This window comes from Rhinopithecus roxellana, chromosome 14, assembly GCF_007565055.1.
Source record: "Rhinopithecus roxellana isolate Shanxi Qingling chromosome 14, ASM756505v1, whole genome shotgun sequence".
NCBI lineage: Eukaryota > Metazoa > Chordata > Mammalia > Primates > Cercopithecidae > Rhinopithecus > Rhinopithecus roxellana.
Genome location: NC_044562.1, coordinates 76,947,013 through 76,972,172, shown reverse-complemented (window position 1 = coordinate 76,972,172; position 25,160 = coordinate 76,947,013).

The following is a 25,160-nucleotide window of genomic DNA, read 5'->3' as shown; positions in this document are numbered from 1 at the left end:
CAAGCCACCTCCAGAAATATTTCATACAAGCAAAGTGACAGATGGCAATTTCCTTTGTTATAATAGGATGGTTAGGGTAGTGGTCATGCATACAAAAATCATCCAGCTAGAATGAAACTACTCTTATGTAAAATAATCAATTTATTTGCAGCTTCTGATAAGTTAATCTTCATGTAGTTGGCCTCATTTTTGTCATCCTAGAATACATTCTCAGACATATTTACATAATTTTTTAAAATGGAATTAGAAAATAAATTTCAGTGGCCACCATGAGGTAGATACAAAATCATTTTGTAGCAGCAAAACAATCAGAGAATAGTCATTTTGTTTTAACTTTTCTCCTACAGCTGCAGTTCCTTCTGCAGGGACTGTTTGTTTGATGCCTCTCTGGCATACCATCCCCACCCTCTTTCTATTGGTAAAAGTGTCCCAATCAAGCTTTGAGACTCCCTACCACCCCTCCACGTAGTTGAGGTGGAGCTTACCCTCACCCCAGCCCCAAGTTCTAATGATAAACACATGACCCAGCCCTGGCTAATTAGAATAGCATATCTCCTGACCTCATGATTGGTTCAGAGATGGGCGTGTGACTCAGCTTGGGCCAATGAGAAACTTCTTCCAGTTTTTTACTGAAACTAATAAGAAAGAGATGATCTCTTTTCAGTGAATAGAATGACAGCCTGGAGTTGCTTCTGGAATATTTGTCACAACTGCCAGAGAGCTTGTCTAACAATGCATCCATGCAGGGGAAAGCAGGACCAAAAGCTTTCTAGCTTTGACTTATGTGTACTTGAATCCAAATAATCTGCAAGTCACCATACCCCTGGGCTTCTTCATTTACATGAGTTAGTAAATCTCCTTTTTTTTTTTTTTTTTTTTTGTTTAAGCCAGTTGGATTTCTTTCACTTGCAACTGTAAAAGTTGTGACTAATTCACTCCCCATTTTAGAACAGTCAAACAGCCAGAAAAATATTACAGCCCTCCCTGGTCTTACCTCTACAACTTAGTCAGTAAACCAGAAACACAACACAAATAAAATTTCTTTCCAGTATAATACATTTTCCCAAAGAATTTGAAAGCACTTAAAAATTTAGAGAACAATACCCTGGAGTATATTAAACACCTTGGAAGAACACTGCTAACTCTTGTTAGTATAGTTAAAAATAGCATTGAAGGCCAGGTGTGGTGGCTCACGCCTGTAATCCCAGCACTTTGGGAAGCTGAGGCGGGTGGATCACTTGAGGTCAGGAGTTCAAGACCAACCTGGCCAACCGGGAGAAACCCCATCCTACTAAAAATACAAAAATTAGCTGGTGTGGTGGCACACACCTGTTATCCCAGCTACTTGGGAGGCTGAGACAAGAGAATCACTTGAACCCAGGAGGCGGAGGTTGCAGTGAGCTGAGATTGTGCCACTGCACTCCAGCCTGGGTGACAGAGCAAGACTCCATCTCAAAAAATAAATAAATAAATAAAAGAACGTTGACCTTTTCCTGAGAATAGGCTATAGGTCAGGGACAAGGCATTTTGTAGATGTTACCGTATTTAATATTCACAACCTGTTAGGCATGCCTGTAATCCCAGCTACTCTGGAGTCTGAGGTGGGAGGATCACCTAAGGCTAGGAATTAGAGACCAGCCTGAACAACACTGAAAGACCTCATCTCTAAAATAATGTTTTAAATTAGCTAAGCATGGTGCACACCTATAGCCCCACTTACTTGGGAGGCTGAGGTGGGAGGATTGCTTGAGCCCAGGAGTTCAAGGCTGCAGTGAGCTATGGTTGTGCCACTGCACTCCAGCTTGGATGACAGAGTAAGGCCTTGTCTCTAAAAAAAACCCAAAAATAAATAATATTTAGAAGCCTTTTATTAAGTAGGTATTATTATGGTCACTTTACAGATGGGAGAGTTGAGGTTCAGACTGATTATTTTTCCCAAGTGATTCAGTTCAGTTGACAACATTTAAACTCATGTCTTTCTGGAGTTTTCTGTGTTGTTCTGAGCAACAGTGACTGTCTCTTTCTTAGCCTATATTATTAGATGATGGTTGCTTGAATCTGTGAAGGTAGCATTTTGTACTCTGGAGATATATTTTACTAAGCTAGTGGTTTAACTGTAATTAAAAAAAATTCTGTGTTGCATGCAGGATAACCTTTCTGTCAACGCCTGCCTACTCACCTCTGCCAATTGGCCTCCCTGCTCAGGAGGTCCCAGCTGCATGGACCAGAATTGGACATCTGACCTGGTCAAGCTAATTAGATTTATGCACTTGGGAATTTCCACTCAGTGGTAGATTCTTGAACTGAAAGGGCACATGCGTGACCTATAAGACACACCTCTCCACCTTAAGGAACAATATGGTCTTACATCTTTTGTTTTCCAATATTTTACTCAAGTTGTCACATGTTATTTTCCAGGATCTGCCCAGTGAGGCCTTCCCACTTAATTGTCCAAGACTCTCTTGGACAAAAGACAGTGTCTTTCTGGGTGCAAAAGAATTGGCGCTATCAAATCTCAAAAAGGAAGAACGGGAAATCCCATGAGCTCACAGCAGTATGAGTCTGATCCCTGCCATGCAGCCTCAACATTCAGTGCCAGTCTTGTGCAGGCTAATGGATATTTGCCTGTCTTCCTCAGCCTAGAGTCTAATGCTTGGCCTCCAAGATCAGAACTTTTCTGACTTGCATTCACATATTCAACTCAATGCCAGGAGAGCTGGGCCTCAGAGAATCCAGCTATTGGCATTTTGTGTTTAGTCCAAGCTGCCAGCTTAAACTCACTCTTCCCTCTGGGTGCCATCCCTTTTGGAAACTGTGGTATCCTGTTCTGCCAGAGGACAGAACCACTTTGGTTGACCCTGATGAACTACTGGACTTCAATTCTAAGGAAAAATTGGTAGAGTCTCTGTTCTTCAGTCCTAGGAAGTCCTTTCCTCAAGAGATAGGGTGCCAACTTTGCATTTGCACAAATAAGTAGGAGCATTCAAGAGAACCCTCTCATAAAAATAAATCCTTTCTCCTGGCTTAGGTATTGTCTCCACATAAGAACACAGACACCTCTCAATCAATTTTTAAAAACCGTACCTCACCAGGCATGCTGTGCCATCTTGGGTCATTGGCATGGCGAGTTAGCAGAGGAAGCTGATTGAAAGAGAGAAAGGCTTTCTGACTTTGCACAAAGCTCCAGGTTCTACCATGCACAAGGCCTTGCTGTTTTTGCCCTTCCTTAGGTTCCACCCATGTTAGTAAGGTACTACCTCTGTTTAGTAGGAGTTCCCATTGCAAGTCAAATTTATATTCCAGGAAAATGCAAATTACAGTAAAAAAAGGACTAATAAAAAGTGATTACTTCCATAATTATTCATTTGAAAAGCTAATACTTATTTCCAGAACCCCACCATCTAACTCTTTTTATCCATTAACTGCTACAAAATACATTAAATGACACTTCATTGCTTTGCACAAATAACAAAGAAATAATAAAAGACTTTGTAATTGAAGCCATCCTCACAGAGTTAACAAGAATCCTGGGCAGAAATATAGTTATAATTAAGCATTAGTCAGGCTATACTTTGACCCACTTCCTTGCAAACAAAAACTATGTAGCTCCAGATACTGCCCATTTGCATCCCCACTGTCCCCATAGATAAGATCTGTGACATTAGAGTCATAAGACTTTTTTAAGACTTGCTTAAGATGTTTTCCAAATTCCAAATTCCAGTGAACTAGCTGACACCACCCAGTTTGAAGGCCCCTACAGAGGAATGGAATCCGCAAGAGAATACAGTTTCTTCATCCCCCTCTCCCGAGACCACCCTGCACCCTTCCACCAATCAACAATCTCCACACTTTGGACCACTCTAAAACCCTTAAACACCCTAGCCCCAAACTCCTCAGGAAGGTAGATTTGAGATTTCCTCCTGTCTCCTTGTTCAGCGGCTGTACGATTAAACTGCTTTCTCTTCTGCAACCTGGTGTCTGGGCGTATTGACCTGCCCCATTCATCGGGCAACAGACCTACTACAGTTACATAATCATTCTGGAAAATGTTGATTCTGGGCTTGATGTCAGAACTTTTCAACATGCTGTAGAGAACACCAAAAGCCAAGACTCTAGCAACTCTTTGGTAAATGGCCAGAGTTAGGCAAAGGAGAAAATGGAACAGAGAACTGACTTCACTTTCCACTATCAAGTCTACCTGTATATCTGGAGGCAAAAGCAGCTGAGAGACATTAAAGGGTATTTTACTGCAGGTTTACACCTGCAAACGTCCTTCTCAGGTATTTAAAATATGGAGAGAAATACAGTAAACAATACACATATACCTCCCAGGTTTGACACATATTAACTTTTGTTACAGCAGTTCTAGGAAAGAAATACAATATTGCAAATTACCCGAAATTGGATGGCTTAAAAATAACAGAAATTTATTCTCTCACAGTTCTGATGCCAGAAGTCTAAAACCAAGATGTCACTGGGGTTGGTTCTTCCTGGAGGCTCAGAGGGAGAGTCTATCTGTTCTGTGCCTCTCTCCTAGCTTCTGGTGGCTGCTGGCAGTCCTTGGCATTCCTTAGTGTGCCTTCTCCCTCTCTTCTCTTCTAGGACACTGATCATTGCATTGAGAGCCCGCCCTAACCCAGTATGATCTCATCTCAAAACCCTTAACTTGATTATATCTGCAAAGACCCTTTTTCCAAATAGGGTCATATTCACAGGCTTTTGGTGGACATAGCTTTTGGAGGACCACCATTCCACCCACTACAAGTATTTACTTTAACCCTCACAAATAAACAGTGACAGATATTGAAATTCCTTCCTCAAACCCCTCCCATCTACTTCCCTTCATCCCCAGATATAGCAACTATCCTCAGTGTCACTGTCATGTATGTTTCATACTTTTACTATCTCTATATCCACAATGAACTTGTAGTTATTTTTATACAAATACCACCTTTATAAGATGAAAACATTTTTATAAATGATATCACCTTTTATAAATGATATCACCTTGTACATTTTCTTTTGCCACTTGTTTTTTAACTGATCTTTAATAGTTAAAGATTTTTCAGGCTGGGCATGGTGGCTCACACCTGTAATCCCAGCACTTCGGGAGGCCAAGGCAAGTGGATCACTTGAGGTCAGGAGTTTGAGACCAGCCTGACAACATGGAGGAACCCTGTCTCTAGTGAAAATACAAAATTAGCCGGGCATGGTGGCACATACCTGTAATCCCAGCTACTTGGGAGGCTGAGGCAGGAGAATTGCTTGAACCCAGGAGGTGGAGGTTGTTGTGAGCCAAGATGGTGTCATTGCCCTCCAGCCTAGGCAACAAGAGCGAGACTCCAAAAAAAGAAAAAGAAAAAAAAAAAAGAAAAGAAAAGATTTTTCTACACTGATACATATACCTCTGATTTATTTATTTTGACTATGATATGAATATCCCTTAATTTACTTGTATGTTTCTTTATTGAAAGACATTTAGTTATTTATGATTTTGGATATTATAAACTTTGTGATTATGAACATGCTTGGATGTTGTCTTCCTATCCTTATATACATGTGTGAGAATTTCTCTAAGATTGATACTTTGAAATGAACCAATAATTTCTTTTCTCTATCTTTCTATTCTTTGGAAGACAATAAGGTAGGTACAAACTGTTATTTCTTGAAGGTTTGCTAACACTGGGTTGTAAACTGAGTGAAGCTGTTTGGGGAAATTTTTTTTACTATAATTCAATTTCTTTAATGATTATAAGTATACTAAAGGTTTAAAATTTCCTCATTAGTAAATTTTTGTCATTTATCTGAAAAATTATCCACTTTATGTTTTTAAATGTTAGGACTTATGATTGTTCATATTAACATCAAATTGCAGTTTTGTAAAGTCAAAAGGTTGAATATCAGCAATTTAATGTTACTCAACATAATAATTTCTGTGGTTTAAATTTTCCTTCTTTAACTCTAATTATGAGTCTCTTTCATTCCTAATATGATTAATTGTGCCTCCTGTATATTTTGGTTTGTCACCAGACACTTCTCTATTTTATTAGTCTTTCAAAACATAAGATTAATCTTTATTATTATTTATTTTTTATTTTATTAATCTCTACTTTTGCTTTTCTTTCTTCTTCCTGCTACCATTTTGGAATGTACTCTGTTGCTCTTTTTCTAACTTCCTTAACCGAATATTGATCGTATAGATTTTTAATATTTTTTAATTCTGATGTACATACGTTTAAGGCTTTAACTCTCCTAGCTGTATCCAAATTTTAATAAGTAGTCATTTTACTGTCATTTAGTTCAACATGTTTTTATTTCTATCTTATTTTATTTGAAAAGTAAATTATTTAAAAGTGTACTTTTTAGTTTTTATAAACATTAAGATTTTATTTAGCATCTTTTTAATCATTCAGTTTTAATTACATTACATTTTGTTCAGAGAAAATACACCAATTTTTGGTATTTCTCTTCTTTTATGGCCTAGTATGTAATTCATTTTTTAAAAAATTCATGCATGCTTAAAAAGTGAACATAATATTGCATATTACATTATTGGTGGTACGGTACTATTTATATATGAAATTGATAATTGTGTGGTTCAAATTTTCTAGAAGCTTACTGATTTTTTGACCCTTTAATCTATCAGTTTTGGATAGAGGCACTAAAATCTTCTACTATGACTCTGGATTTGTAAAATTTTCTCGTGTTCCCATTTGCTTTTGCTTTCTATATTTTAAGGTTTGCTTATCAGGCATATAGAAGGATGATAGTGATTTTTTCCTAGTACTTTTAAGATGTTCATGGCTTTTGTCCCTCACCTGTATTTTGTTGCCTGTTGATCCAGTGTAGACAATCTGCCTTTCCTTGTTTGTTTTAAGATTTTTTTCCCCTTATCTTTAATGTTATGTTATTCATTATGATTCTCTAGGTAGAACTGTATTTATTGACCCTGGACTTGAGATTCTTGTAGAGTCCCAGGGCTGTGTGGAGGCTGCCACTCAGCATCCATCTCACAGGGCTGACATCCTGGTTTAGTCTTCCCCTGAACTGTTGGTAACTCCTGAATCTTACCACTTTGGCTGTGAGTTTTCGCTTCATTTCTAGAATGGACTGCTTTATTTATCTTACCTTTTTCTTTCTTCATTTCTTCCACTTAAAAAAAATGATGTAGTAATATTTTATCTGGCATTTGTATGTGTTTTTATTGGGAAGAGGTTCTTTGTCAGCTCTGTCCTCCACAGTGATCAGTCAGAAGGTCCTGAATCCTCTTTACTCTTCTGTGAGATCATAAAGAAGAATTGAAGAGCCAACTGCTTTTCACCGAGAACCCTAGCACTAAGAATGAAGGAATAACATTCTCTTCCAGCCAAAATCCCTGTGTGACTTAAGATCAGTGTGATTTTAAAATGTGACAACTTATAGATTAAAATGTTATATAAAAGTGAGTGATGCCAGTGTGAGAAGACACGTTAGTATTCACATTTTATAGACGAGAAACTGAGGCTCACAAGCAAAGGAACTTGCCCAAAGTTGCAAAGCATTAAGTGGCAGAACCAAGAATTTAGGCTGATTCTGAGGTCTCAAAGCACATATTTTCTCTACTATGTGGCCTCGTCAGAAACTGTAACAAGAAGAGACATTTTAAAAAGGTAAAATGAAAGAATCAGAGTATATTTCAGGACCAAAATGAAAAAACTATAAAAGGAAACTATCAATGTGGAGTGTGTGTGTGTGTGTGTGTGTGTGTGTGTGTGTGTGTGTGTATCTTCATTCCTGTAGAGGGAAACCAAATAGTTGCATGTCAGTTGAATGCATTCCTCACAGATAGAATTACCTGTCGAGCACAGTTTTGGAAGAGCTCAGCAGATGGCATTCCAAATGAGAGATGCCCACATGGACTGTGAAGGCTATAATGCATTTCAAATGTCTATGTCTCTGGCAAGTGACATTGCTTTGAAAAGGTAGAAATATATTTTCAAGGCTATATCCATGCATAAAGAGATGCACATCTGCCTTGTTTGGATTTGATCTAAATCTATGTCAATATCAGATTATGGGTGGCAGCTGACCTAACAATACTGGGTGATTCTGAAGTTAGAGGTGCTCTAGCTGAGTTTAGAATTCCTAATATTCCCATTCTTCATTTTTTCCTAAGATAAAGAAATCTGATTTTCCAAATAAATATGCTATTTCCTTATGTAAATCTGATGATAAATGAAGTCCCAGATTTCAATTCTAACTCTTTTGATTGTTTATAACACAAAACCCAGCTAAAAATGGGTTAAACAGTAAGGAATTTATTTTTCCACTTAGGAATTCTGGAGACAGAGTGATTTTTTAGATCAGTTAATTTAAGAAATTATAGGGGCAGGAAGGTGAGCTATTTTTCCTCATCCACCATGAGGGTCACAGCTGAGACTGTGACAGCAAAAGACTGGTTAACAAAAAAGCATAGCCAATTTATTTAACCAAAGATTTATGTGACTTTGGTTAGGAACCTTCAGAATGAAGACCCAAAGACGCAGAGGAAACTGTCTGTTTTTACACTGAGGTTCCATGAAGAATAGACAGCATGTAGAAATGTGGCTGGACAATCTAATGGTAACAGACTGATAGGGGAAACCCAGCAAAGCCTGTCTGTTCAGATTCTTCTCGGCCTCTCTGTGTAGTATTCTTTCCTTCCGGGCATGCGGCAGGACCCTCTGGAATGAGGGTTTCAAGGGAAAATGGAGAGAGTGACCTTTCTAGGCTTCATAGCTTGCTTTGAGGGAGAAGGGTTCTAGTTTCCATGACTCACCTTAGGAAAGAGTAATTTGGCTTCTATGCAGGAGATAGGGGGACAGGAGAGAGTCAGAGACACCTTGCTTCTGGGGCCTTTACAATGTCCCTCAGTTCAAAGTACTCAGCATGCCAAGGTGCCATACTTTGGGCTATCGTGCTCTGAGCCCCAGCAAGCTCGACAGCGCCATCAGGGATTCTGTCTCTCACCATATTTCCTTGCTCCTGTCCCCAGTGTACTAGGTTTTGTCCCCGGGTTATCTCATCATGGTTGCAGGCTGGCTGCCCCATCTCCAAGCATCTTCTTCTCATACAGCAATGTTGAAACATCCCAACAGGGCACTTTGCCCTCCCAATTGGAGGAAAACTTTCCAGAAGCTACTACTTATCCCAGAAAAATTTCTTTCAAGTCTCATTCTCTAGAATTACCTCACATGCTCATTCTAAAGAATCAATGGCAGCTGAGCGTGGTGGCTCACACCTATAATCTCAGCACTTTGGGAGGCTGAGGCGAGTGGATCACTTCAGGTCAGTAGTTCGAGACCAGCCTGGATAACATGGTGAAACCCCATCTCTACTGAAAATACAAAAATTAGCCAGGTGTGGTGACGAGCACCTGTAGTCCCAGCTACTTAAGAGGCTGAGGTGGGAGGGTGGCTTGAGCTTAGGAGGCGGAGGTTGCAGTGAGCTGAGGTCATGCCACTGTACTCCAGCCTGGGTGACAGAGCAAGACCCTAGCTAAAAAAAAAAAAAAAAAAAAAAAAAAAAAAAAAAAAAAAAAATCAATGGCAATAAACATGGAATTGCCACAATAGATTTTGCTAACAGAGACTCACCCTTTGGTGCTGAGGAGGGGCTCCTTCACTGAGCACGTGGCCATGGTGAGGGCACACCAAATCCGGATTCTGTTGATAAGCAATGTGGGAAGAACTGGCTGCTGACAGGCGGTCAACAATATCTGCCACACTTAAGTCCTGTTGGACTGAGGAAATATGCTAACAATTATTACCGTGATCGATTGGTTAAAGAAGGAGGACCTACTGCCATTATTCAACCATCAAACTGCTATGAGTGACCATTGCTTTTACCAGAAAAATTTTATCTTTTTCAGTACATGAAGTTTGAGCCTATATCTTTAAAGACTATAGTTTTGTTTGCCTAGAACAGCATCCCTCATGTTTTTGGACAATCAGAAGTTTCACCATTCTACACAAGCGAATCTTTTGGGCACCGCTAATCACTGTACCCACTCCTCTGGCAATAAAGGTGAGTAGCCCAGGATGGGCCAACTTTTCCTACCTCTCTGGCCACACTGATTAATCTATAGATAAGCACATGACTCAGGTCAAGTCAAGTCTTTCTCAACACTTTTCTAACTGGAGACGAAAGGAAATTATACTTTTTTTTTTTTTTTTAGAAGTGGGATGAGGGTCTCCTCCCAAGCATAGAATTATAAAGCCTGGACACAAATGTGGCCACGATTCTAGCTGCACAGTTATAGAAGACCTGAGACAATGAAGCCACACACAGAAGAAAAAAAAAGATGCAAAAAACAGAGGTAATAACAGAGGAAGGAGAGAGAAAAGAAAGACAGAGACATAGATATGATAGTGTTTGATTCTCTGAACCCACCATTCCTGTCCTTTCTGAGGTTTTGTGCTTTTAACCAATGAAGTATTTTTTGTTTAAGCTAATATGTATTGGATTACTCTTAATTGCAGCAAGAAGAGTCCTCACTAAACAGAGTATTTCAATAATCTAAACTATATAGTTGAGGAGGGCCAACATTTAAATTGTACAATACAGGTACTATTTAAGTCAAAAGCCAATCATGAGGCAGAAACCACACAGTAATTCAAACAGGTGAAGTTTATTTATTTAATTTTTTTTTTTGAGACAGTCTCACTCTGTCACCCAGGCTAGAGTACAATGGTGTGATCTCAGCTCACTGCAACTTCTGCCTCCCAGGTTAAGAAGCAGTCTCCTGCCTCAGCCTCCCGAGTAGCTGGGATTACAGGTGCCTGGCACCATGCGTAGCTAATTTTTGTGTTTTTACTAGAGGCAGGGTTTCACCATGTTGGTCATGGTTGGCCAGGCAGGTCTCGAACTCCTGACCTCAGGTAATCCACCTGCCTTGGCCTCCTAAAGTGCTGGGATTACAGGTGTGAGCCATTGCACCTGGCCTCAAACAGGTGAAGTTTAATATAAAGAACTAGTAACCATAACAGAAGATTGGAGTAATTAGAGAAGTTTAGTAAGAAGTAAAAAAAGTTCTAAACAATATAGGAATATTAGATAAAAGTAGCAGCCACTACCTCTAGGGCTGAGATAAAATCACTAAGGAAGAGTCTCCCTGCCCCTCTAGTTTGAGAGCCAGACCTTGTTAGGGAGGGCACGGGCATGTGACTCCCTGAATGGAGAAGTCAGTGTGGTGCCAGGTTAGTGTAACTTGCTGGAAATTCACCCTGCCAAGGAAAGCTGTTAAGGAGGAGGTATCTTGCTGGAGATGTTCCACTACAAAACCACATAAGAGGGGTGACAGGGGAAGTTGCTGGCTTCTGGTACTGCTGACCACCCCATGCACAGCAGGAGCCCAGGGATGGAGAAGCCACATCCATTACCGGTTATCTGAGAAGCCACTTACGCTGCAGGAGATGGCTACAAGACACACAGGAACCAGGAAGGAAACCCTGTTCATCTTGCAATATCTTACCAAAGACTCCTAGTGACAAAACTTAACATTTACCAGTTGGAGAAGGAAAAATATTTAAAGGGCCCAGTTCCATTTTTGCAGAGCAGGCAATGAAGAGTGAATTTGGAGCTGCAAGGCAATAAATGGAGAACTTGCAAAGGCACCTTATTTGAGTGTCTTAAGAACCTCATAATGTGTTGAGCCTGGGGTAAAACAAAATCTGCTTTACTTGACCTCAAAGAAACATGCAACTTTAGAAATGTTATTTCAGGATAACTGTTCCTCAAGCAATTTCTTTCAGCAAACAAAATTACTCGACCAGGGTCATTATACAAACTTTATGGTTGTTTCATAAACAAATTAAACTCCAGTAGAAGATTCTGTCAAAGCAAAGCTCAAGTTGGATATCGTAGATATCCTATCCCTTGCCATGAAATGTTGTACAATTTGTCATAATCATTTGGTAACTTTGTAAGGCTAGGGCTTAGAAAAAAATTCTCCTTTACAGCAGGGGTCCCCAACCCGCAGGCCACAGACTGGTACCAGTTAGGAATTGGGCACAAACCCTATTGTGAACTACATGTGCGAGGGTTGCATACTCCTTATGAGAATCTAATATCTGATGATCTGAGATGGAAGAATTTCATCCTGAAACCATCGCCCCCACTGTCCATGGAAAAATTGTCTTTCATGAAACCAGTCACTGGCATCAAAATGTTGGGTACAGCTGCTTTACAGGGAAGAGAATATTGATGGGCAATGTGTAGCTACTGGAGTTGTATAATCTGAGTCTGAGGTTTCATTTGGCCACTTGCCATCTACCATTTCCTTCCCTATTTTTTTCATTTATAAACAGAATAATAATAGCCTGTTTCCCAATGATAGCTCTTTCTCTCTCTCTCTTTTTCTCTCTCTGCCTGCCTGCCTGCCTGCCTTCCTTTCCTTCTTTCTTTCTTTCCTCCCTCTCTTCCTTACTTTCTTTGCTTTCAACAGATTTTCACTCTGGTTACCCAGGCTGGAGTGCAGTGGGACAATTATGGCTCACTGCAGCCTTGACCTCCTGGGCTCAAGCGATCCTTCCACCTTAGCTTCCTAAATGGCTGGGACTACAGGAGCATGCCACCATATCCAGTTAATTTTTTTTAATTTTGTTTTTTGTGGAGACAAGATCTCTTTATCTTGCCCAGGGTGGTCTTGAACTCCTGGGCTCCAGTGATCTTCCTGCCTCAGCCTCCCAAAGTGCTGGGATTACAGATGTGAGCCACTGTGCCCAGCCACTCATGTGCTCTAATTCTTGATACTTTTCTCTATCAAAAGATCTCTTCTGAGTAAAATGAAGAGAGAAAGAGAGAGAAAGGAAGAGAAGAGAAGAGAGGAGGCCAGGCCCGGTGGCTCACACCTATAATCCCAGCACTTTGGGAGGCCGAGGCAGGTGGATCACGAGGTCAGGAGTTTGAGACCAGCCTGGCCTACGTGGTGAAACACCATCTCTACTAAAAATACAAAAATTAGCCAGGCATGGTGGCGTGTCCCAACTACTCAGGAGGCTGAGGCAGGATAATTGCTTGAACCCGGGAGGTGGGGGTTGCAGTGAGCCAAGATCGCACCACTACACTCCAGCCTGGGTGACAAAGCGAGACTCCATTTCAAAAAAAAAAGAGAGATGAGAGAAAGAAGAGAGACAGACTATGAGCCCCATTCAAGTGTTTTCTCTGTCCTTTGGTGAACAAGTGGCCCGTTTCTGCTCTATTTTCCCATGCTCCAGATTAGGCTCTACTTGACTAAAGAATCTAACATTTGATTTCCATAGTGAAGGGCTAGGTCAGTGGCAAGAGGAGTCCATATGCTCTTCAGCTGGCACCTTCTTGGAGGAGAGAGAAGCTCTGTTTCCATTGTATTATGTAACAGATGATCGATAAAGTGAACAGTCATTGTGTCAGTTTAAATTGTGCCCTCTGTCCTGACCCTAGACAAAAATTTGCAAAAGGTCCTCTGTTCAAATCACGATGCTCAGAGGAGAGGTAGCCTCCCCATGAGGCTTTTCCTCATGTTGCATTTTGGACAAAACTCAACAGTGGGACTGGAGAGAAAAGAGCCTGGGAAAGGAAAGGCCTATGGCAGTGCAGGTGGAGCCCGTTTGCTGATTGAAATAAGGAAGCGGGTTGGGAGCAGTGGCTCATGCCTGTAATCCCAGCACTTTGGGAGGCTGAGGTGGGTGGATCGTCTGAGGTCAGGAGTTCAAAACCAGCTTGGCCAACATGGTGAAAACTCATCTCTACTAAAAATACAAAAATAAAAATAAAAAATAAAAAAAGTTAGCTGGGCATGGTGGCAGGCGCCTATAATCCCAACTACTTGGGAGGCTGAGGCAGGAGAATCACTTGAACCCAGGAGGCAGAGGTTGCACTGAGCCGAGATCTCACCACTGCACCCCAGCCTGGGCAACAAGAGCAAAACTCTGTTCCCCTCCCACCCCCCAAAAAAATAAAAAAGAAAAAGAAAAAGAAATAAGGACGCAACTGACTGTGTGAACTCCAGGTAGCAGAACAAAGACCCAGGAATAGAAGTGAGAGGCAGATTTCTGTATGTTGGTTCAATATAAGGTAAAGTTTCCTAATAGAGTTATTCTAAGAAACAAGATAGGCTGCCATACTAAGAAATAATTTCTCCAAAGTAGACAAGTTTAGGCATAAGTAACAATATTGTAGAGTGAATTCCTGCCTCGGTGGGGAGAAAGGACTAGGTGACCTCTAGACTTTCCACAATCCCATGACATTCAATGGGACTAAGGGAGAGCTGTGCTCTGACAATCAGTGTTCTAGAGAGCTACTTGATTCTGATTGCTTGTCCAAAGACTCAGGAGGAAATCAGTTAGTTCTTCCTGGGGTATCCGGACCCACCAGACATTGTCAAGGCTTTCTTTCCAGTATTGAATCCTCTCGGCAGGCTAGTATCAATTATTACTCTGCCTTTACAAATGAAGAACTGAGGCTCAGAGAATTTAAGTTACCAGTCTTAATTATAATAGAATCCAGTCTTATCTGTCTTGAAGATTGTGTTCTTAATCATTTTATTACACCGAAACACTGATTACAAATGTATCAACATATTTAGGCGCTATATAAAATCAAACAAACTTTTAAAATAGTCAAACAGGTCTTGATACACACTTTTTTTACTATGTCATTTAGTTGCCACTTCATAACAAAATCTTGATTTTTCTCTTCTAGTTTTCAAAAAAACCCTTCTTTTCCTCTCAGTTTTAAAGCTTCTAGGCCTATGACATGCTAGGAATAAATCGCTCTTCAAAAGTCCTAATAGATATTATAGGGTTTCTCCCACTGTGTACGTTAATTCAGAATCTTGTGGAGTATGACTTCTATGTCCTTAAAGGCAATAGTCTTTCTCTAATATCTCTCTTCCTTGCTCTTTCTTCTTTCTGTTCAGGAAAAATTATTCTCCCCTCACCCTCCTTTTTCCCCTTCTACTGCTATCTGAAGTCTCTGTCTAACCACTTTGTTTCCTTTCTTATTTATTTATGTATTTTTTGAAACTTGTTTACTTCTTTTCCTTTTATTTGGAGACAAGGCTTGTTCTGTCAACCAGGTTAGAGTGCAGTGGTATGATCATAGCTCACTGCAGCCCCATCCATACTCCTAGACTTAAGTGATTCTCCCACCTCAGCCTGCTGAGTAGCCAGGACTACAGGCATGTCCCACCATGCCCAACTAATGTTTTAAGTTGTTTTTGCAGAGACAGAGATCTCACTGTGTTGCCCGGGCTGGTCTGGAACTCTTGGCCTCAAGCAATTCTCCCACCTCAGCCTCCCAAAGTGCTGGGATTACAGGCATGGGCCACTGTGTCTGGCACTATTTCATTTCAATCAGAAAAAATTTAGTAACTAAATTACTAATTCATTCAATTAACTTTCTCCTTAATCGCTTCTCAATTAGCTTAAGTGATTTCTTTGCTAAACCCTGCAGTTTTACAATCTGCTCTGGCCAAGCTGCATCTTCAGAGAAACTTACAAAAAATCTGGGGGGTCTCTCTGGATCTATTCTGGTTCTGGGGCTGCCCAATTAAAAAAACAAAAAGAAAATAAAACACTTTAAATACTTTTTTTTTTTTTTTTTTGACACGGAGTCTCACTCTGTTGCCCAGGCTAGATAGAGTGCAGTGGTACAATCTCAGCTCACTGCAACCCCCGCCTCCTGGGTTCAAGCAGTTCTAGTGGGTCAGCCTCCTGAGTAGCTGGGACTACAGGCGCCCACCACCATGCCCAGCTAATTTTTTTTATTTTTAGTAGAGACAGGGTTTTAACATGTTGGCCAGGCTGGTCTTGAACTCCTGACCTCTGATGATCTGCTTGCCTCAGCCTCCCAAAGTGCTGGGATTACAGGTGTGAGCCACCGTGCCTGGCCAAGGAGTTTTAAAGGAAAAGAAGAGACACTTCCTGAGTTGGTTACCAAGAATTTCCATTATTTTTGTTGTTGTTGTTTTTAATCTACTCATCAAAAAGGAAAAGAATTTCTATTCAAATAACATAAGTAGGATGGGCATGGTGGCTTATGCCTGTAATCCCGCACTTTGGGAGGCCAAGGTGGGAAGATGCTTTAGCTCAGGAGTTCAAGACCAGCCTGGCCAACATAGTGATACCCTGTCTCTTAAAAAAAAAAAGGAAAAAAAGAGATAAATATAATAAAATAAGCTATTGATTGGCTATACACTGTCCTTGGTATCAGGAATTCCAGAAACATGAACATGAAGACAGTAGGTGAGGCAGCTAGTCAGGAACAAAATGACTTTAAACAATTACCCCCAGGCATGAGTAGGGGATGACTGCAAGCCCCACACTGTGTCTCTCTGGGCCTGCAAATCTCACAGAGCTGAGATCTCTTTGAGCTGTTTTTCTTTTCTCAGAACTATTTAAACATAAGTTATACCATGATAAAGGCATAACTGTAGGAAGTCCATACAATTCAATTGATTTATATTCTCAAAAACGGTGTTAATTAAAATGATATAAATGGAATCTGGTTCTCCCTTTTGAAGCTGTAAGAAGGAGGTGAAGCGTCTAAGGCCCTGAAGCCCATGATTTAATGAATGCTGGGTATTTATTAAAATGAAAGAAGCAAAAAACTGGAAGGAACTTTAAAACCATCCAGAGACTCCAATTCTTCTATTTTACAAATACGGAATAGCAACCTCATACTCTATAGTCAATAAATTATATATCTAATGCTGAATAGTGTACTCTAAATAGTAATTCATCACACACAACTTCAAATTTCATAACAACTTATGCATACACTATAGAAAGTCTCTTTTAATATTCTTCATAATTTGTTCCTTGTTTTGATTGTAGCAAAGCAAAAATGAAAGGATTGTTGCAAGGAACCTTGGGCCAAGGAACTGAAAATAACTTCTCTTTTCTTCTTTTTTCTTTTTTTGAGATGGAGTCTTGCTCTGTTGCCCAGGCTGGAGTGCAATGGTGCAATCTCAGCTCACTGCAACCTCTGCCTCCCAGGTTCAAGTGATTCTCCTGCCTCAGCCTCCCAAGTAGCTGGGATTACAGGCACGTGCCACCACGCCCGGCTAATTTTGTATTTTTAGTAGAGACAGGCTTTTACCATGTTGATCACGCTGGTCTCCAAGTCCTGCCCTTGTGATCTGCCTGCCTCAGCCTCCCAAAGTACTGGGATTATAGGCATGAGCCACCATACCCAGCTGAAAATAAATTCTAATAGAAATTTTGACAAAGCTTCTTGGGGAAGCAACTTTGGGGGAAATTTTGGGGGTAGTCTTTGGGTACATGGTTCAGAAAAGTTTGTCTCATTGTCTAACTTCATAGCTTTATAAATAAAATTAATGATGTTGAGTTGTGGTATAATAAAGTATAGTTGGTCTTTATTTGCCTCCAGTTCCCGGCACAGAGCTCCTAAATTCTGGGAATTTCTTGAGTGATAGGCGTATCTTTTGTTATTCATAATGAGCCCCTTTCGACCACACTAGAGTTTATGTTAACGAAGTGACTCAGGGTGACCTTAGACAGATTCAGGTTGGGGACTGGTCCCCAGAAAGACCAAACATGGGATCAGAGGGTTGAACATTTAGCCCCACCCTCCAACCTCTGGGGAGGGGAGAAAGGTTGGAGATTGAGCTCAATCACCAATGGCCAATGATTTGATCAATCACACCTACATAACAAAGCTTTGATAAAAACTCTTCAACAATGAGATTTAGAGAGCTTCTGGGTTGGTAATGTTGATATGGTGGGAGAGTGGCACCGCCGAAGAGGACATGGAAGTGTGACTGTAACAGGTTCCTTACCCAAAGCATGGCAAGTCGACACACTGACCTCAAGGATTGCAGCAGAGAAAGAGTTTAATAATCATAGGGCATCTGAACAAGGAGATGGAAGGAAACCTCAAACTTACCTCCCTGAGGAGTTTGTAAGGGGTTTGGAGTGGGCAGAGGTGTGGGGATTGCAGGGAGAAGTCATGGACTGGAGAGATGAAGAAACTGCATTCTCCTGTTGATTCAGCTCTTCTGTGGGGATCCTCAAACTGGTTGTGGATGTCAGCTGTTCTGCTGGAATTCAGCATCTGAAGAACATCTTAAGCAACTCTTAAACAAAAGCCTCATGATTCTAACATCCAAAATCCCACCTATAGAAACAATGGGGATGCAAATGATCAGTATCCAGTGCTATGTGACTTTCAGTTACAAGTAAGTAGGCCAAAATGCAGCCTGACTCATGCTTAATTATAACTATATTTCTGTCCAGAACCTGGCATGTAATTCTTGTCAACTCTGTGATTGAAACCACCTTTGCAAAGATTATGACAATGAGAGAAATCTAACATGGCTCACTCCACCTTTCTTCTAGTCTCACAGCCTAGGGCAAGGTAACTATGGGAGGAATATAGTTCATAGTTTAAAGCAAGAATGAGAAGAGTCCCTCCCTGAAACTGATCCCTTCTTTGTTCAGGGACTGAAACTGCCTTTGTAATGGAAGGGGCCTGAATTCTGCTAAAATGTAGGCATAATTTCTTTAATCTCTTACTGCTCAGGAGTCATGTGGCCAGAAGTCACAAGTCTTGTGACTTCCCCAATTGCTCCTGTAGGAAATATCCCTGTTGTGGAACCTAAGATTGGTGTTTTGAGATGTTTTTCAAACTTTTGTATTCAGGCAACTGATTAATTCCAACTGGACTAGTGACTTATGACTCAACTGGTCCTGCAGCCCCACCCAGAGGCAGACTCAGCACACGGGGACTGTTTTCCACACTCTTAGCTTTTATCCCCAACCAATCAGCAGCACCCATTCCTTAGCCCCCTGCCTGCCAAACTATCCATAAAAACCCTAGCCTGAGTTCTTGGAGAGATTGATTTGAATGATAACATCAGTCCTTCTGCTTGGCTGTCTTGGGTAAATTAAGCTCTTTCTTTACTGCAATACCATGGTCTCAGTGAATTGTTTTGTCTGTGCAGCAAGCTGGAAGCACCCGTTGGGTGATTGTACAAGGACAGTTTCAGAAGTCCTCCACTTCCCTTCACGCACAGCCTTGCCCTATGCATCTCTTACATATGGCTGTTCCTGAATTGCATCCTTTATAATAAAACAGTAATCATAAGCAAGGTGCTTCTCTGAGTTCTGCAATTCGTTCTAACAAATTATCAAACATGAGGGAGGGTCATGGGAAACCCCAAATTTGCAGCCAAATAGGATAGAAGTGTGAGTAGCCTGGAAACGCAAGACTTCTACCTAGCATCTGAAGTCGGGGCAGTCTTGTGGGACCATGACTTTAACCTGTGGGGTTTGCACTAACTCTGGGTAGTTAGCATCAGAGTTGAATGGAATTGAAGAACACCCACTTGGTGAGAGGTAATTGGTAAACGGGTGTTGGAACAATGTGTTGGAAAAGACACTGTAACCACCCAGTGGTTTCGCTTTGCCCACTGCCTAGACAGAGCCGATTTCTAAAGACAGGGGAATTGCAATAGAGAAAGTGTAATTCACACAGAGCCGGCTGTGCAGGAGACCAGAGTTTTATTATTACTCAAATCAATCTTCCTGAGCATTTGGGTATTCGGGGATCAGAGTTTTTAAGGACAACTTAGTGGATGGGGGGAATCCAGTGAGCTGGGAGTGCTGATTGGTCAGGTCAGAGATGAAATCATAGGGAGTTGAAGCTGTCTTCTTGTGCTGAGTCAGTTCCTGGTGGGAAGGGGGCACAAGATCAAATGAGCCAGTTTATCGAACTGGGTGGTGCCAGCTGATCCATCAAGTGCAGAATCTGCAAAATATCTCAGGCGCTGATCTTAGGAGAAGTTTAGGGAGGGTCAGAATCTTGTAGTCTCCAGATGCATGACTCCTAAACCATAATTTCTAATCTTGTGGCTAATTTCTTAGTCCTACGAAGGTAGTCTAGTCCCCAGAAAAGAAGGAGGTTTGTTTTGGGAAAGGGCTGTTATCATCTTTGTTTTAAACTATAAATTAAGTTCCTCCCAAAGTTAGGTCAGTCCACGTCCAGGAATGAACAAGGACTGCTCAGAGGTTAGAAGGAAGATGGAGTCAATTAAGTTAGATCTCTTTTGCTATCTCAGTCATAATTTTGCAAAGGCGGTTTCAACACCACACATTTGGTGTCAGAAAAAACCCACACATGGATATATGCAAGGTTAGGATCAATTTTCCCCCAGTTGGTTAGATGATGTCACACTGTAGCACTTCTCACACTATGTGGAACTGCTTGTTTCCTTGTCTGTCTGTTCTATTAGACTGTGAGCACTTGCAAGACTAAGATGGGTCTTAATGCATCTTCATTCACATACCAGGGGGAAATCCAGGTTCTGTGGGCCTGAAGCTTACACAGTTTGGGGAAGGAAGGATTTTTCAAAAGAATACAAAATTAGGTATGAAGAAATCACAACAAATTACAAGTATAAAAAGCTAATAAACACTACAACATCTCTGAAAATGAAATGTTTTTCTTTTTTTTTTTTTTTTTTTTTGAGGCGGAGTCTCGCTATGTGGCCCGGACTACAGTGCAGTGGCCGGATCTCAGCTCACTGCAAGCTTCGCCTCCCGGGTTCACGCCATTCTCCTGCCTCAGCCTCCCGAGGAGCTGGGACCACAGGCGCCGCCACCTCGCCCGGCTAGTTTTTGTATTTTTAGTAGAGACGGGGTTTCACGGTGTTAGCCAGGATGGTCTCGATCTCCTGACCTCGTGATCCGCCCGTCTCGGCCTCCCAGAGTGCTGGGATTACAGGCTTGAGCCACCGCGCCCGGCCGAAATGTTTTTCTTTATTAACTGCCTGACACATCTCTATCTTTTTTTCCTACTTTTTCGACTTGTACTCTTCAGTTACCTCTTTCTTTTTCTTTTCTTCTTTTTTCTTTCTTTCTTTCTTTTTTTTTTTTTTTTTTTGAGACAGAGTTTCACTCTTGTTACCCAGGCTGGAGTGCAAAGGCTTGGTCTCAGCTCACTGCAACCTCCGCTTCCTGAGTTCAAGTGATTCTCCTGCCTCAGCCTCCCAAGTAGCTGGGATTACAGGCATGCACCACCACACCTGGCTAATTTTGTATTTTAAATACAGATGGGGTTTCACCATGTTGGTCATGCTGGTCTCGAACTCCTGACCTCAGGTAATCCACCCGCCTCAGCCTCCCAAAGTCCTGGGATTACAGGCATGAGCCACTGGGTCCAGCCTTTGATTTCCTCTTTCATATGACAATAATTAATAAGATCATTTCCTATACTGATTAGAAAGGTCGTTCATGCTTTTCTCTAGCATGGTTGATCAACATGTTTTCTAATATTTCCTAGAAAAGCTTATTTCAGTTCCCCAATTCATTACTGCTAAGTCATGTAAATTCTCACAATGCTATCAAATTTTGGAAGCCTCTACCAAGTGTCTTACATATATGGGTTATAACATTTCAGGGCATTTCAAATTATGATACACAGTGACTAAACTTAACTGTTCTTTGTATTGACTATACTCCTATTAATCAGTGTATCATCAATGCCTTGCACCATCAGGTCACAACATCAGATGACTTGTCATGTTGAAGAGTAGAAGTATTCCTACCAGCCATTCCTAAGCTGGGATGGCCAGCATAGCTTAACTATTTACAGAAATGGCTGCCAAACACATAAACGTATCCCACTAAAGCTGAACTAGATGCATTCCTAGTCCAAATTACCTTAGAGGAATCTCAAAATGACTGTGAATCTCCAATGCCACTAGACACAAGAGAGAACTGTAGTAAAGGGGATGTAAAAGTGGAAAGAGATAATCTTAATCAATTGTGGTTAGAGTATCTTACCTCTGCAAATTTTGCAAAAACATATGACCACATAAATATATTGCTAGGTGCCCTCTTGGAAGAGGCACATGACACTGAGGGTCTTTGAAGCTAGAGATTTACTGGCTTCATGTCAGATTCCTGCCTGCCTCGCACAGTACTAGTCACAACATAGGTACTTTACAAGTGTTTGCAGAGTGCACGAATGAGAGTTCATCTGTGTGTAGCCTGTCGAAGAGCAGTAATGATAGCATGGGCAGGGAAGGAGTGAGTAAGTGCTTTGAGTCCATTACTCTAAGTCAGGGACTGTGTGCTTTCCTTTTAAAATTTGTTCCAATGTAGTAGAAGAAATAAAAGGTTCCTCTGGTTAGAAACAGTGAAATGATTAAATCTTTACAGCTCTGAAAATAACTTTTGCAGCACATACCTCATAGTCTCTCCTTGCTGCCTAAAAGCAGAGAGGGCTGGCAAATCCACTGGGTAATAAAGAGGCCTCCAACCTCCCTGCTGCCTTCATTTTGAATATCCGCCCCCCCAACTCCATCACCCCGCAAGTCACTTTGCCTCAATACCCTGACGAGCATCTTGATCATTTGGGGGCATTCTTTAGAAACTTTTTTTTTTTTTTTTTTTTTTTTTTTTGTGTCTTCTACATTTATTTGGTTGTTTAACACAAAGTTCTGAAGCAAGTTACTATAGCATTAGATTTGATTAAAATGGTGATGAGTAAAGATTTGACAATAAAATAATTTTTAAGGGGCTATATCCTTTTAACATTCAAATTCACTCAAGTCTCCATTCGTGCAACATGGTAAGTGTTATAGGCTGAGTTTTATCATCTCGCCAAAATTCATGTATTGAAGCCCTAATGCCTGGTACCTAAGAATGTGACTGTATTTGGAGATAGGCTCGTTGTTGTTGTTTTTGTTGTTGTTTGAGACAGGGTTTCCCTCTGTTGCCCAAGCTGGAGTGCAGTGGTGCGGTCACAGCTCACTGAAGCCTCAGCATCCCAGAGTTCAGGTGATCCTCCCAAGTAGCTCGGAATATGCGGGACTACAGGCATGAGCCACCATACCCAGCTAATTTTTGTATTTTTTTTTTTTCTTTTTTTTTTTTTTTTTTTTATTATACTTTAAGTTCTAGGGTACATGTGCATAACGTGCAGGTTTGTTACATATGTATACTTATGCCATGTTGGTGTGCTGCACCCATCAACTCGTCAGCACCCATCAATTCATCATTTATATCATGTATAACTCCCCAATGCAATCCCTCCCTCCTCCCCCCTCCCCCCTCCCCATGATAGACCCCAGTGTGTGATGTTCCCCTTCCCGAGTCCAAGTGATCTCATTGTTCAGTTCCCACCTATGAGTGAGAACATGCGGTGTTTGGTTTTCTCTTCTTGTGATAGTTTGCTAAGAATGATGGTTTCCAGCTGCATCCATGTCCCTACAAAGGACGCAAACTCATCCTTTTTTATGGCTGCATAGTATTCCATGGTGTATATGTGCCACATTTTCTTAATCCAGTCTGTCACAGATGGACATTTGGGTTGATTCCAAGTCTTTGCTATTGTGAATAGTGCCGCAATAAACATACGTGTACATGTGTCTTTGTAGTAGACTAATTTATAATCCTTTGGGTATATACCCAGTAGTGGGATGGCTGGGTCTTTAGAAACTTTGATTTGAAAAGGCCTTTCTCATCTTCAGATCAGGGCTTAAGTTCTACATTCATCAAATTAAAAAGTGAAAAGAAGCTTTTAAAAATGTCATTGGCACTCACAGGCACCATCAGGAGAATGCCTGCACAAACTGTTTAGGGAACATTTCTGATAAGAAGAAGAACCAACATTTCCAAAATTTGAAAGAATAACTAACTTTAAAAGTACATATAAAAACACATTCCATTCTAATAATTTGGGCTACTGATGTCCTACCTAAAAAACAAGCTATTTGCTAATTTCACGAAGTATGGTAGAGGTCAACATTGCTGTGTGGCTTATTTTTCTCTTATAGCTTCAATTCTGAGTTGTGCCCGGAGTTGAGATTTATGGGAAAAGGGTTGTGACTTAGCTGGGAGTCAGAAGTGAGCCTCAGAGTTGGCTAGCAGAAGCAAATTTCGCAAAGTTTGAGAAAACTAAGTTCATGGAAATAGGCTATAGAATGGATAAGGGGTCACAGATAGGAGTGCCAGAAACACACCCAGGGTAGAGGCCAATTGTGTTGGATGTATATTTGCAGTTTCTCCAATAGTAGGCAGTCCCTCACCCAACTAAAAATTCCACATAAGAGATATTTATTATTCTTGGGGTACTACTCAGCATCTGAAACTTCTTCCTATGTTTGGGGAATCCTACTTTATGAGTCTTAGTGGGAAAAAGTGCCTACTTCCCGCTTCAGAAGCAGAAAATGCCAGATCTTCATTTCCCAGCTCCCTGACTGGAAGATGGTGTTATACAATGTGAGTAAAGCCAGTTAGAAATAGCTGCCTTCGACTTTGAATCAGTGACACAGGACATAGATACTGCAGAGAATCCCTTTTTTTTTCTTCTTCTTAAATCAGCCAGAATTCATTTCTGTCATGTGAAACTTGTGACCAAATTATAGCTTCTGGTCACTAGTAAAATGCCATTTTAGGGGGCTTGAAGGGCACTTTGAAATCCTGAGTAGTTCCCTTTAAGTATTCAAATATGACTTTGGGCTGCATTTTAAATTTTAGGCTGGGTGCGGTACCTCATGCCTATAATCCTAGCACTTTGGGAATGAGGTGGGAGGATGGTTGAGCCCAGAAGTTCAAGATCAGCCTGGGCAACATAACAAACTCTGTCTCAACTTAAAAAAAAAAGAAAAAAAAAAAGCCATATGTGTTGGTGTGTGCCTGTGGTCCCAGGTACTCAGGAGGCTGAAGCAGAAGGATAGATTGAGCCCAGGAGTTGGAGGCTACAGTGAGCTATGACTGCACCACCACACTCCAGTCTGAGTGATACAGCAAGATCTTGTCGACATCTGTTAGGATCATTGATCTTCATAGTAACAGTGAAACTGGAGCAAGTATTAGGAATCCAATTTTATAGCTTAGGAAAATGAGGCACAGAGAGCCAAAGTGCCCTGTCCAGGTGACAAAACTCATTTAATGGCAAAGCTGGGGATGTTGATATCCAGTCCTGTGATCTTTCTCTTCTTGCCTTCATAAATCTTTTTTTTTTTTTTTTGGAGATGGAGTCTCACTCTTGTCACCCAGGCTGGAGTGCAGTGGCATGATCCTGGATCACTGCAACCTCCGCCTCCCAGGTTCAACAGATTCTCCTGGCTCAGCCTCCCGAGTAACTGGGATTACAGGTGCCCGCCACCACACCTAGCTAATTTTTTGTAT